General features: G+C 39.8%; 1 non-coding gene across 1 annotated transcript; it reads left to right on the forward strand.

Annotated features, from left to right (window-relative positions):
• The first annotated feature begins 14,137 nt into the window (after positions 1 to 14,137).
• On the forward strand, positions 14,138 to 14,245 carry LOC148568979 (small nucleolar RNA R71). Its single transcript, XR_015882149.1, has one exon. It is a non-coding gene; the product is annotated as a small nucleolar RNA R71 (small nucleolar RNA).
• Positions 14,246 to 15,100: the final 855 nt, after the last annotated feature.

Genomic DNA, 15,100 nt, shown 5'->3' on the forward strand with positions numbered 1-15,100 from the left:
AAACTAGAAGGGAAAGAAGAGAAGAAGGGGGAAAGAAAACAGAGCAGAGCAAGGGAAAAAACAGGGTGCGGAGGGCGACGCGTACGTGCACAGCATGCGTGCGCGTGGGTGGGTAGGCTGGACAAGCGACGCGTACGCGCATAGCACGCATACGCGTGGATGTGAAGATGGCGACCGGCACGGACGCATCATGTACGCTTACGCGTGGGTCGCGGCACAGAATAGGCATAACTTTGGCACAACTCTCTGGTTTTTGTACCAGGAGGGTGATATGCACCACCGGCGCGCGCGCACAGCGCGCTTGCGCGCGGATGCTCTTTTTTTTCAAAAACAGGGCACTCTCCTAATCTACAAGCATTCTAAAATAGTCAAAATTAAATTCAACAACAAATCTTTTTGGGTTTTTTGAAAAATTTTCAAATACACTAAAAACAAAACTTATACTATAAGCAAAATATAATTCAACAATAACTAGACTAATCAAAACATGAATGCAACAAACAACCTATCAATAAAAGCAAAATGCATAAGAGTATAGAAAATAACAAAAACTACCTAGAATGGCAACTCCAATCACTTATTAACCAAATCTAAAAAAAGAGTGGAAAGAGTTTACCATGGTGGGGTGTCTCCCACCTAGCACTTTTAGTTTAAGTCCTTAAGTTGGACATTTGGGAAGCTCCTTGTTATGATGGCTTGTGCTTGAATTCATCTTGGAACCTCCACTAATGCTTGGTTTTCCATTGTGCTCCAAAATTTCTAATGAGTTGCAACAAGTCTTGATGGAGTCCCTCACAAGCTAAGGGTTCCCAAAATTGATCCTCATATATACCCGGATCCCAAATCTTGTTTCTACACCCATCTTCAAGTTGATCAAGGCAATTCTATTTGGGTGGCAAGTGATCCGAATTCTCAAGTAAACACCAAAGCACCTTCCTAGACCCCTTTAGTTGAGAACTATACCAACCATTGCACTTAGACTTTAAGCTTCCAACCATAAGGAACCTTGATTGGCATTTCCACCCACTACTCAATTTTCTTTTGTTGTTAACCCCACAAAGAGCTCTAAGTTGCCCATCATTTTCAATCAAACCATATTCAAGTGGGAAAGTAAAGATTAGAGATAAGAATTTTACCCACTTGAATGTTGTGTTGGATGGTGACTTAGGAAGGGATGCCTCCAATGGTCTTGTGAGTTCCATTCCCTTGTGCTCTTCTTTGAATACCTCCACCTCTTGGCAAGCTTCTTCCATGTTCACCTCTTGACAAGGCTCTTCATGTTCAATTACTTCCTTACCAACCTCTTCTAGTTCTTCTCCATTCTTCATATGACAACTTGGAGGTAATGTGGAACTTGTCTCAACACCCACCTCAATTTCAAGAGGAGAAGATTCCTCAAATACCAAAGGATTAAGTGTTGGTGTGGGCTCATCTTCAAGAGGAAGATTTGTTGCTTGCTCACCTTCTTCCAATTCTTCATCATTCATTATATGCTTAGAAGGTTGCGCACCCTCCTTAACATCGAATTCAAGCTCATTGGAAGAGGGTTCAACAACTTCCACAAAATCATCAACAATGTCATTTGGTGTGGAAGTATTCTCAAACTTGGAATTCACTTCTTGTTCAACTTTGCCTAGCTCTTCAACCACTTCTTCTTCATTAACAATCTCTTCACTCTCCACTTGTTGCAAGACATACCCCATCTCCTTGTCCTCATGTTGAGATTCTACAATCTCCTTCATGCTCCTTCCTTCGGTTGATTTCTCACATTCATCCGTGGATATGCTTTGCTTATTGCATGAGTCCCATGAGTCCAAGTTGGCTTTAATTTTGGCAAGGTTAGCCTCGATAACTTCATTCCTCCTCCTTTGGGCTTCCTCTTGCTCTTTTTGACGGATTATTGCTTGAAGCCGATCCATTGCTTCATTGAGACAATCCATTGGCTCTTGGATAGATGGGTATGGGTGTTCTTCCATAGAGGGTTGTGGTGGAGAGGGAAATTCATTATGTGGTTGAAAGTTATCATACATGGGAGGTGATTCATCTTGGTGATAATATGGAGGTGGTGGTTCTTGAGGGTATTGGTGGTGGAATTGGGTTGGTTCTTCATATGGTTCATATGGTTCACAAGGTGGTTGGCATAGGGTATTGAGGGGTAGTTAGGTTTGTTTAAAATTGTATAGGTTGTCATAGGTTAGGTGGGAAGTTTAAGTTAATCAAAGATTCGAATTTCAAGCTCACTTGACCATATGCATCCTATCTTGACCCTAGCCCCATTACAACCTATGGGAAAGTCCTCATGATATTTGTATGCATGCATGAAATAATTGTTGATTGTTAGATGAAAAACAAATCTTGAAAAACATGATTAGGGGAGAATTGAGTGAATCAACCCCATACACTTGAGTGACTAGAGCAGATACACATCCGGTGAGGGTTCGATTGCTCAATTACATGTTTCCACCCATGATCATCTCTTTTCTTGCAAGTTTGTAAAATCTTTTTAATAATTCAATTCAATTGTGGGTTTGATTTGACTGCTATGGCTTTAGCCCTTGTACTTAAATATGTTTTCTTGGAAATTAATTTATTTTGACTAAGTGGATGCATTCATGTAGATAATTGCATATAGATAGGTTGCATGTAGTTAGTTTGCATTGAATAAATGTTGATGTCCCTTTGCTTCTTTCTTGATTTTAGCATGAGGACATGCTTATTTAAGTGTGGGAAGATTTGATAAACCCCGATTTCGTGATTTATCTTATGCTTATTTCGGGGGATTTTATCACCTTTTCTCACATTTATTCAATAAAATAGCATGGTTTTATAATTCTCCCTTGAATTGTGCTTAAATGTGAAAACATGCTTTTTAGGCCCTAAAATTAGTAATTTTAATTCACTTTAACTCCATTTGATGCCTTGATGTGTTTGTTGAGTACTTTCAGGTTCATAAGGCAAGTGTTGGATGGAAGAAGTGAGGAGAAAAGCATGTAAAGTGGGAGAACTCATGAAGAAATGAAGGAACCGTAAATCTGTCAAGCCTGACCTCTTCGCACTTAAAAGTTGCACCGTCCTCGGTGCACTAAATGAGCAAGGGGAATACGACGACTCTCCTAGTTGCTACCTTCAGCTGGTAGGTCAACCGGTACTGCGTGTTCTTCCTTCTGCTTCCATTTTTGCTAATGATGATTCATCCTGAACATAGAAAACAGGAGATAATAAGACAAGTAAATGCACAAGCAAGGAAGCATGGATTGGTGGAATGAGGTAAATCACTAGAATTGAGTAAGTGAATTAGTGTGACATTAATGAAAAGTAAGTGTGTGGGTCCTAAATTGCGTGCGGTTTAGAATTCGCACTCTAGTATTTAGAGACCATGTCACAATTATACAAAAGAAGACACACATTTCACTCATTCTAGTGTGCTTGAAATACTTCAAAATGACTTGTAGGTTAAGTTAACCAAACAAGTAGTGAAGAAGTATGAAAGCACTCAAGCAATTAATCAAGCAATTGTGGAATTGGATAATGCATGGACATTGATTGATGTGTAGGTAGACTTAGTGAACAAAATGGTATATGAAACTCACACAACAATCAATGACACATATTGAAGTTATTGCAACACCTAAGTGACATAGAGGTGAAACACATGGATGCTATGGAACTTAGGACAAAGAAGATGGAAGTGGAAATCAATCACATAGCAAGCATGGCTCACAAAGCTTTACAAAGCTCAAAAATATGTCACTAGGTAAGCTTTCGATCCAATTTCACAATTCCACAATCTCAATGTATGAAATAAGTGATGTGAATAAGAGTAAACCATAAACAAGCATCACCTAAAAAAATGCAATGATAATATACAATTGCCTAACAATAGATGATGAATGCATGGTGGCCAAAACATGCAATTCAAAGAGGTAAGATGCATGAAGGCAATGTAACAAGTACTTGGTATTCAAAAGTGTTGAACATGAAAAATTCCAAACCAAGTAATAAATTGCAACCTCAACAAAGGAATCCAACAATGACAGTAACAACAATGATGTTAAACTAACATACTATCAATAAGCAGCAGCAGTAAACAGTAAATAAGATTAGTAATCCAACACTTATAATGGAAAACAAAAATTAAACCAACTAACTAACTAAAAGAAATGGTGTTATATGATGTTTGGTAGTGTCGGATGATATTTTAAGAGTGGGAAAGAAAAGAGAAGAAGGAAAGAAATGGAAAGAGGAGAAGAAAAGAAGGTGAGTGAAACAGAGCAATCCACGCGTGCGCGTCATGTACGCGTAAGCGTGGATTGACGAAGTGGAAGCGACGCGTACGCACGCAGTGTGTGGACGCGTGCATGGCAAAGCATAGAGTCGACGCGGGCGCGCAAGGTACGCGTGCGCGTGCCTTGGGGTGCAAAGTTGGCACACTTCAGGCACAACTCTCGGGTGAATGTATGGAGGGGTGGAAAAACTCAATCCACGCGTACGCGTACATGGCGCGTCCATGTGGATGGCCAAAATTGCTTGATTCACGCGTACACGTGGAATGTGCGTGTGCGTGGATGGTGCTCTGTTTTTCAAAATTTTTCTATGTTTTTGCACCAAACCAAGCATTCCAAACCTCCAAACAACTACCAAAACATCATAAAACCTTATTTAACCTACTAGACTCCCAATTAAACTCAACTAATCAAATAAAACATGAAATTAAACCTAAATTACCAATATGTACAAAAGAGAAAAAGGAAAGAGTTTACCATGGTGGATTGTCTCCCACCTAGCACTTTTGTTTATTATCCTTAAGTTGGACTTATGGGGAGCTCCTCATCAAGGTGGCTTGTGCTTGAATCCATCCTTGAACACCCGCCAATGCTTGGACCTCCATTGTGCTTCATCATTCAAAGTTAATAACTCCAAACTTTGATGGAGTTTTTCACAAACCATAGGCTCCCAAAGTTGATCTTCCTTGTGCGATCTGGGATCCCACACTTTGTTTTCACACCCGTCCTTGAGTTGATCATGGTGATTTCCTCCGGGTGGCAAGAGAGATGAATTCTCATAGGAGCACCAATCTATTCTCCTAGACCCATCCAATTGAGCACTAGTCCAACCCTTGCTCTTTGAAGCTTCAACCATAATGAGCCTTGATTTGCAATGCCAACCACAAAATATTTTTCTTTTACGCTTCATCCCACAAAGCATCCTAAGTTGACCATCCGTTTCAAGCAAGCCATATTCGAATGGGATAATAAAGATAATAGAAATGAGTTTCATCCACTCAAATGAAGGTGTGGATGGCAACCTAGGCAAAGGTGATTCCAAGGATCTTGACAAGGCGTATTCAATTCCCATCCTCCTTTTTCTAAGGACTTCCACCTCTCCACAAGATCTCTTAATTTCAATCCTTTGTTCAACAATTTTATCTAAATATTTTCCCTTACTCAAATCACAAATGGGAGGACAAGAGAGATTTACCTCCACATTGCTTTCCATCTCTTTGGGAGAAAGTTCTTCATGCTCAAAGGATTCTTCACCACTAAGACTTGATGCTCGATCTTCATCACCAAGGGGACTCAATTCTTGCTCTATCACATCCAATTCTTCATAAGAGATATGCCTTGGAGGTTGTGCACATTCCTCCTTAGCATCAAATTCAATCTTCTTGGAGGGATTTTCTTCAATCCTAGACTCCCAAGGTGGTTCCACATCTCCTAAGTCTTCAACCACTTCTTCCTCTTGTTCAATAATCTCTACCTCCTCCTCTTGTTGCATTTCTTGCTTTAATTCCTCTTCTTCACCTTGGAGCTTCAAGTTCACTCCCTTACTAAGCTCATTGGTTGCTTCTCCACATTCCACAATGGAAGTGCCTTGATCGCATAGGCTTAGGCGGGATGAGACTATGTTGCTAATGGCTTCTACCATAATAGCCATTTTTGCTCTTAACTCCTCAATTTTCTTTTCATCCTCCTCGTGTTGCCTTAAGATATGAGATTCAAGATCCCTTAATTCTAGCATAGAGGCTTCATCGGGAGGTGATGGTGGAAGAGAGGGTTCATTGTTTGGGGGAAAGGTATTATAGTCGGAAGGTGGTTCTTTTAGGTAGAGTTGTGGTAGTTCAATATTTTCCTTTCCTTTCATTTGTTGCACAACACACTCCATGGTTGCTTGAAATTGATCCAATGCTTCCTTGAAATGATCCCTTGACTCTTGCTCCTCTTGGATATCATGAGTAGGATCATATGGCTCTTGGATTGAAGGGCATGAATATTCTTTCATGGGAGGTTGTGGTGGAAAGTAGTATTCATGTTGTGGTTGAAAATTTGCATGCGTTGGAGGTGGTTCTTCTTGGTAATAGTATAGAGGGGGTTGCTCTTGAAAATGTTGATGTTGGAGTGGTGGTGGTTCTATGTGTGGTTCATATGGCTCATATGATTGTTGGTAGGATGGATATGGATTAGGGTCATATGAAGATGGTTGGTGAAAAGTGGCTTGCGAGTATGGTTGATGGCTATGTTGAGGATATGGCTCATAGGTGTATGGTGGTGGTTCTTGGAAGTCACAAGAGGATTCACCATAACCATTGGGTTGGTATGCATCATAGAATGGCTCTTCTTCGTAGTGCATTGGTGGAGGTTGTTGCCAATAGGATTGATCATATGCATATGGCTCCTCCCACCTTTGGTTATCCCATCCTTGATGCACATCTTCATTGAAGTTCCCATTTCCTACAACATAGTTGTAATCACACTCATAGCCAAAGTGAGAATTCATAGTGAAAAGTAAAAATAAGAAACAAAAGCTAACAAGAAATAATGAAACAAAGTCCTAAAACTAACAAAAACTAACAAGTAATCCAAAAATCAAGCTATTCACAATATTCACATATATACAATAACCAATAACATAATACCATTGCAACACCCCGGCAATGGCGCCATTAATTTGACACAAGAATTGTTGTGGGTAAGGAATTTCACAAAATATTTACGTTGCAAGTATAGCTCCAAACCAACAAACAGCATCAAATTAAATTTTAGGTTATCACAAGTACAAACCCCAAATGAAAATATGACCGAAGTATTTGGACTCCGGGTTGTCTCACAAGGAATTGCAATGAAGTGGTCAATTATTGTCTATGAAGTATGTAAGGGGGGTTTTGATTGATATGAGGGCAAGAAAATATAAATGACAAGGAAAGTAAAGAGAGCAATTAAAGAAAGCAATTAATAAAGAGAGACATTCATGGCAAAGATTGAGATCATAGGCTTTCTATCCTAGTCATGCAATGATTAATTCATCTTATTTAGTCAACTCCAACAAATAGAGAGAAAGTCAAACAAGACTAATCAATCATACCACAATAATAACAAGAATTTATCTCATTACGTCATCTCCGACGATTGAGGAAGGTATCATGTTATCCTCATACTCGGAGAAAGTCTAATAAGACTAGCTAATCTCAATCCAAAAGTCCTAATCAACTTACTAATTAAATTAGCAAAAGATTAGCGTCAATGGAAACAATATTCCAAAAGTCCTAATCAACTCACTAATTAAATTAGCAAAAGATTAGTGTCAATGGAAACAATATTAGCTAACAACTGTAGATCACCAACATGAGTTGGGTTTTCATGACTCAAGATTGCCTAATTACTCTTTCCAAGCCAAGAATGCTCAAAATCTACACTAAAATCCAACCAAGCATTTTATCAAATACTTGGTGGGTACAAATGGAAAGCATAGTAAAATAGCAAGGAAAGTAAATCTACACTACTCAATTGCAAGGAATTAAACAACAACAAATCAAATCAACAATAAAGGAACATGAATCATAAATTTCATTAAAGGAAAATGGAAGAACAAAAGTGTATCAACAACAAAGTAAGCAATTACAAGAATGAAATACAAAATTAGAGAGAGGAAGAGTAGAGGAACAAGAAATTGTAAAGGAAAAGTAAATCAAAGCATGAATTAACCTAGATCTAAGATGAAAATTAACCTAACCTAATTCTAGAGAGAAGATGGAGCTTCTCTCTCTAGAAAACTAACTAAAGGCTCATGTTGGCTAAACTAATTGCTCCCCCCCCATTTGCCCAAACTTGAATTCTGCATGAAATAGCATTAGAAATGAGTTGGGTTGGGCCCAAAGTGCTTCAGAAATCGCTGGGGGCGATTTCACCTTAGTGGGCCACGGCAGAATCGGTGCGCACGCGTATATGGCGCGTGCGCGCCCCTTAACACGAAGCAACATATGGAAAATTTTATATCATTTTGAAGCCCCAGATGTTATCTTTCCAACTCAACTGAAACCGCCTCATTTGGACCTTTGTAGCTCAAGTTATGGTCGTTTTAGTGCAAAGAGGTCAGGCTTGACAGCTTTACGGTTCCTTCATTTCTTCATGAGTTCTCCCACTTTGCATGCTTTTCTCCTCACTTCTTCCATCCAACACTTGCCTTATGAACCTGAAAATACTCAACAAACACATCAAGGCATCAAATGGAATTAAAGTGAATTAAAATTACTAATTTTAGGGCCTAAAAAGCATGTTTTCACATTTATGCACAATTCAAGAGAGAATTACAAAACCATGCTATTTTATTGAATAAATGTGAGAAAAGGTGATAAAATCCCCCAAAATAAGCATAAGATAAATCATGAAATCGGGGTTTATCACTCCACGCCTTAATCTATGGTGTGTAGAAACTCCACAATTGAGAATACATAAGAACAAGGTTTAGGGATGGCCGTGAGGCCAGCCCCCAAACGTGAAAAGGTCTGTGAAAGTATGAAAATACAATAGCAAAAGGTCCTATTTACAGAAATAGGTAATTAATTCAGAAATCTTCTTCCGGGCCCACTTGGTGTGTGCTTGGGCTGAGCATTGAAACTTCCATGTGTAGAGGCTTTTCTTGGAGTTAAACACCAACTTTTGTGCCAGTTTGGGCGTTAAACGCCAGAATTCTTGAGCTGACTTGGAACGCCTGTTTGGGCCATCAAATCTCGAGCAAAGTATGGACTATTATATATTTCTGAAAAGCCCAGGATGTATACTTTCCAACGCAATTAAGAGCGTGCCAATTAGGCTTCTGTAGCTCTAGAAAATCCACTTTGAATGCAGGGAAGTCAGAATCCAACAGCATCTGCAGTCCTTTTTCAGCCTCTGAATCAAGTTTTTGCTCAGGTCCCTCAATTTCAGCCAGAAAATACCTGAAATCACAGTAAAATACACAAACTCATAGTAAAGTCTAGAAGAGTGATTTTTATTTAAAAACTAATAAAAATATAATAAAAACTAATTAAAATATACTAAAAACATACTAAAAAAATGCCAAAAAGCGTATAAATTATCCGCTCATCACAACACCAAACTTAAATTGTTGCTTGTCCCCAAGCAACTGAAAATCAAATAGGATAAAAAGAAGAGAATATACAATGAATTCCAAAAACATCTATGAAGATCAGTATTAATTAGATGAGCGGGGCTTTTAGCTTTTTGCTTCTGAACAGTTTTGGCATCTCACTTTATTCTTTGAAGTTCAGAATGATTGGCATCTATAGGAACTCAGAATCCAGATAGTGTTATTGATTCTCCTAGTTAAGTATGTTGATTCTTGAACACAGCTACTTTATGAGTCTTGGCCGTGGCCCTAAGCACTTTATTTTCCAGTATTACCACCGGATACATAAATGCCACAGACACATAACTGGGTGAACCTTTTCAGATTGTGACTCAGCTTTGCTAGAGTCCCCAATTAGAGGTGTCCAGGGTTCTTAAGCACACTCTTCTTTTTGCTTTAGACCTCGACTTTAACCGCTCAGTCTCAAGTTTTCACTTGACACCTTCACGCCACAAGCACATGGTTTGGGACAGCTTGGTTTAGCCGCTTATGCCAGGATTTTATTCCTGTGGGCCCTCCTATCCACTGATGCTCAAAGCCTTGGATCCTTTTTATCACCCTTGCCTTTTGGTTTAAAGGGGTATTGGCTTTTTCTGCTTGCTTTTCTTTTTTTTTTTTGCAAGCTTTTCACTGCTTTTTCTTGCTTCAAGAATCAATTTTATGATTTTTCATATCATCAGATAACATTTCTCCTTTTCCCATCATTCTTTCAAGATCCAACAATTTTAACATTCTTTAAACAACAAATTCAAAAATATGCACTGTTCAAGCATTCATTCAGAAAAACAATAGTATTGCCACCACATCAAAATAATTAAACTGTTTTAAAATTTGAAATTCACGCACTTCTTTTTCTTTTTCAATTAAAAACATTTTTCATTTAAGAAAGGTGATGGATTCATTTTCATAGCTTTAAGGCATAGATACTTAGACACTAATGATCATGTAATAAAGACACAACCATAAATAAACATAAGCATAAAAATTCAAAAAACAGGAAAATAAAGAACAAGGAAATTAAAGAACGGGTCCACCTTAGTGATGGCAGCTTGTTCTTCCTCTTGAAGATCTTATGAAGTGCTTGAGCTCCCCAATGTCTCTTCCTTGCCTTTGTTGCTCCTCTCTCATGGTTCTTTGGTCTTCTCTAATTTCATGGAGGAGGATGGAATGCTCTTGGTGCTCCACCCTTAGTTGTCCCATGTTGGAACTTAATTCTCCTAGGGAGGTGTTGATTTGCTCCCAATAGTTTTGTGGAGGAAAATGCATCCCTTGAGGTATCTCAGGGATTTCATGATGAGGGGTTTCCTCATGCTCTTGGTGAGGTTCTCTCACTTGCTCCATCCTTTTCTTAGTGATGGGCTTGTCCTCATCAATGAGGATGTCTTCTTCTATGTCAATTCCAGCTGAATTGCAGAGGTGACAAATGAGATGAGGGAAGGCTAACCTTGCCATAGTAGAGGACTTGTCCGCTACCTTGTAGAGTTCTTGGGCTATAACCTCATGAACTTCTACTTCCTCTCTAATCATGATGCTATGAATCATGATAGCCCGATCTATAGTAACTTCAGATCGGTTGCTAGTAGGAATGAATGAGCGTTGGATGAACTCCAACCATCCCCTAGCCATGGGCTTGAGGTCATGCCTTCTTAGTTGAACCGGCTTCCCTCTTGAATCTCTCTTCCATTGAGCGCCCTCTTCACATATGTCCATGAGGACTTGGTCCAACCTTTGATCAAAGTTGACCCTTCTAGTGTATGGGTGTGCATCTCCTTGCATCATGGGCAAATTGAATGCCAACCTTACATTTTCCGGACTAAAGTCTAAGTATTTCCCTCGGACCATTGCAAGCCAATTCTTAGGGTCCGAGTTCACACTTTGATCATGGTTCTTGGTGATCCATGCATTGGCATAGAACTCTTGAACCATTAAGATTCCGACTTGTTGAATGGGGGTGGTGAGAACTTCCCAACCTCTTCTTCGAATCTCATGTCGGATCTTCAGATATTCGCCCTTTTTGAGCTTTAAAGGGACCTCGGGGATCACCTTCTTCTTGGCCACAACTTCATAGAAGTGGTCTTGATGCACCTTTGAGAGGAATCTCTCCATCTCCCATGACTCAGAGGTGGAAGCTTTTGCCTTCCCTTTCTTCTTTCTAGAGGTTTCTCCGGCCTTTGGTGCCATAAATGGTTATGGAAAAACAAAAAGCTTTAGCTTTTACCACACCAAACTTAGAAGGTTGCTCGTCCTCGAGCAAAAGAAGAAAGAAGAGAGTAGAAGAAGAAGAAATAGAGGAGATGGAGGGGGCTTTGTGTGTCGACCAAGGGGGAGAAGTAGTGTTTAGGTTGTGTGAAAATGAAGGAGTGAAGATGGGTTTATATAGGAGTGGGGAGGGGTGTATGGTTCGGCCATTATGGGTGGGTTTGGGTAGGAAATTGGTTTGAATTTGAATGGTGTGGTAGGTGGGGTTTTATGAAGAATGGATGTGAGTGGTGAAGAGAATGGTGGGATTTGATAGGTGAGGGGTTTTTGGGGAAGAGGTATTGAGGTGATTGATGAATGGGTGAAGAAATGAGAGAGAGGTGGGGTAGGTGGGAATCCTGTGGGGTCCACAGATCCTGAGGTGTCAAGGATTTCTCATCCCTGCACCATGTGGCGTGTAAAATGCCCCTTGCTGCCAATCCTGGCGTTAAACACCAGGCTGCTGCCCATTCCTTGCGTTAAACGCCAGTCTGGTGCCCATTTCTGGCTTTAAACGCCCAGAATGGTGCCAGACTGGGCGTTTAACGCCCATTCTGCTACCCTTACTGGCGTTTAAACGCTAGTAAGTTTTTCCTCCAGGGTGTTCTATTTTTCATTCTGTTTTTCCTTCTATTTTTGCTTTTTAAATTGTTTTTGTGACTTCACATGATCATCAACCTACAGAAAATATAAAATAACAAAAGAAAATAGAAATTTAACATAGATAAGTAAAAATTGTGTTGTCTCCCAACAAGCGCTTCTTTAATGTCAATAGCTTGACAGTGGCTCTCATGGAGCCTCACAGATATTTAGAGCAATGTTGGAACCTCCCAACACCAAACTTAGAGTTTGAATGTGGGGTTTCAACACCAAACTTAAAGTTTGGTTGTGGCCTCCCAACACCAAACTTAGAGTTTGACTGTGGGGGCTCTGTTTGACTCTGTATTGAGAGAAGCTCTTCATGCTTCCTCTCCATGGTTACAGAGGGATATCCTTGAGCTTTAAACACAAGGGAGTCTTCATTCACTTGAATGATCAATTTGCCTCTGTCAACATCAATCACAGCTTTTGCTGTGGCTAGGAAGGGTCTGCCAAGGATAATGGATTCATCCATACACTTCCCAGTCTCTAGGATTATGAAATCAGCAGGGATGTAATGGTCTTCAACCTTTACCAAGACATCCTCTACAAGTCCATAAGCCTGTTTCTTTGAATTGTCTGCCATCTCTAGTGAGATTCTTACAGCTTGTACCTCTATGATCCCTAGCTTTTCCATTACAGAGAGAGGCATGAGGTTTATGCTTGACCCTAGGTCACACAGAGCCTTTTCAAAGGTCATGGTGCCTATGGTACAAGGTATTGAGAACTTTCCAGGATCTTGTCTCTTCAGAGGTAATCTCTGCCTAGTCAAGTCATGCAGTTCTTTGATGAGCAATGAAGGTTCATTCTCCCAAGTCTCATTACCAAACAACCTGGCATTTAGCTTCATGATTGCTCCAAGATACTTAGCAACTTGCTCTTCAGTAACATCTTCATCCTCTTCAGAGGAAGAATACTCATCAGAGCTCATGAATGGCAGAAGTAAATTCAATGGAATCTCTATGGTCTCAGTGTGAGCCTCAGATTCCCATGGTTCCTCATTAGGGAACTCCATGGAGGTCAGTGGGCGTCCATTGAGGTCTTCCTCAGTGGAGATCACTGCCTCTTCCTTCTCTCCAGGTTTGGCCATGTGAGACGTGTTTATGGCCTTGCACTCTCTTTTTGGATTCTCTTCTGTATTGCTTGGGAGAGTACTAGGAGGGAGTTCAGTAATTTTCTTACTCAGCTGTCCCACTTGTGCCTCCAAATTTCTAATGAAAGACCTTGTTTCAGTCATGAAACTTTGAGTGGTTTTGATTAGATCAGAGACAATGGTTGCTAAGTCAGAATGGTTCTGCTTAGAATTCTCTGTTTGTTGCTGAAAAGGTGATGGAAAAGGCTTGCTATAGTTAAACCTGTTTCTTCCACCATTATTGTTGTTGAAACCTTGTTGAGGTCTCTGTTGATCCTTCCATGAGAGATTTGGATGATTTCTCCATGAAGGATTATAGGTGTTTCCATAGGGTTCTCCCATGTAATTCACCTCTTCCATTGCTGGGTTCTCAGGATCATAAGCTTCTTCTTCAGAGGAAGCTTCCTTAGTACTACCTGTTTTTGCTTGCATTTTAGACAGACTCTGAGAAATCATATTGACTTGTTGGGTCAATATCTTATTCTGAGCTAATATGGCATTCAGAGTATCAATCTCAAGAACTCCTTTCTTCTGAGTTGTCCCATTATTCACAGGATTCCTTTCAGAAGTGTACATGAATTGGTTATTTGCAACCATTTCAATGAGTTCCTGAGCTTCTACAGGCGTCTTCTTCAGATGAAGAGATCCTCCAGCAGAGCTATCCAATGACATCTTGGATAGTTCAGACAGACCATCATAGAAAATACCTATGATGCTCCATTCAGAAAGCATGTCAGAAGGACATCTTCTGATTAATTGCTTGTATCTTTCCCAAGCTTCATAGAGAGATTCACCTTCCTTCTGTCTGAAGATTTGGACTTCCACTCTAAGCTTGCTCAATTTTTGAGGTGGAAAGAACTTTGCCAAGAAGGCATTGACTAGCTTTTCCCAAGAGTTCAGGCTTTCTTTGGGTTGTGAATCCAACCATGTCCTAGCTCTGTCTCTTACAGCAAAAGGGAAGAGCATAAGTCTGTAGACTTCAGGGTCAACCCCATTGGTCTTGACAGTGTCACAGATTTGCAAGAATTCAGCTAAGAACTGGTGAGGATCTTCCAATGGAAGTCTATGAAACTTGCAATTCTGTTGCATTAGAGAAACTAATTGAGGCTTAAGCTCAAAGTTGTTTGCTCCAATGCCAGGGATTGAGATGCTTCTCCCATAGAAGTCGGGAGTAGGTGCAGTAAAGTCACCAAGCACCTTCCTTCCATTGTTGGCATTGTTGTTTTCGGCTGCCATGGTTTCTTCTTCTTTGAAAAGCTCTGTTAGGCCCTCTAGAGAGAATTGTGCTTTAGCTTCTCTTAGCTTTCTCTTCAAGGTCCTTTCAAGTTCAGGATCAGCTTGAACAAGTATGCCTTTATCTTTGTTCCTGCTCATATGAAAGAGAAGAGAACAAGAAAGTAGGGAATCCTCTATGTCACAGTATAGAGATTCCTTGAGGTGTCAGAGGAAAGAAAGAATAGAAGGAAGAGGTAGATAGAAGAAAATTCGAACAAATAGAGAAGGATAGAGTTCGAATTGCACCTTGAGGAGGAGTGTTAGTCCCTTAAATAGAAGGATGTGAGAAGAGGGAAAGAATTTTTGAAAATAAATTAAAAAGATTTTGAAATAATTAAAAAGAAATTTGAAAATTTGATTGAGATTTTCGAAAATTAAGATTGGGAAAGAAATTAAGTGATTTTTGAAAAAGAT

Source organism: Arachis ipaensis, chromosome B4 (assembly GCF_059453495.1).
Source record: "Arachis ipaensis isolate K30076 ecotype BB chromosome B4, ASM5945349v1, whole genome shotgun sequence".
NCBI classification, from domain to species: Eukaryota; Viridiplantae; Streptophyta; class Magnoliopsida; order Fabales; family Fabaceae; genus Arachis; species Arachis ipaensis.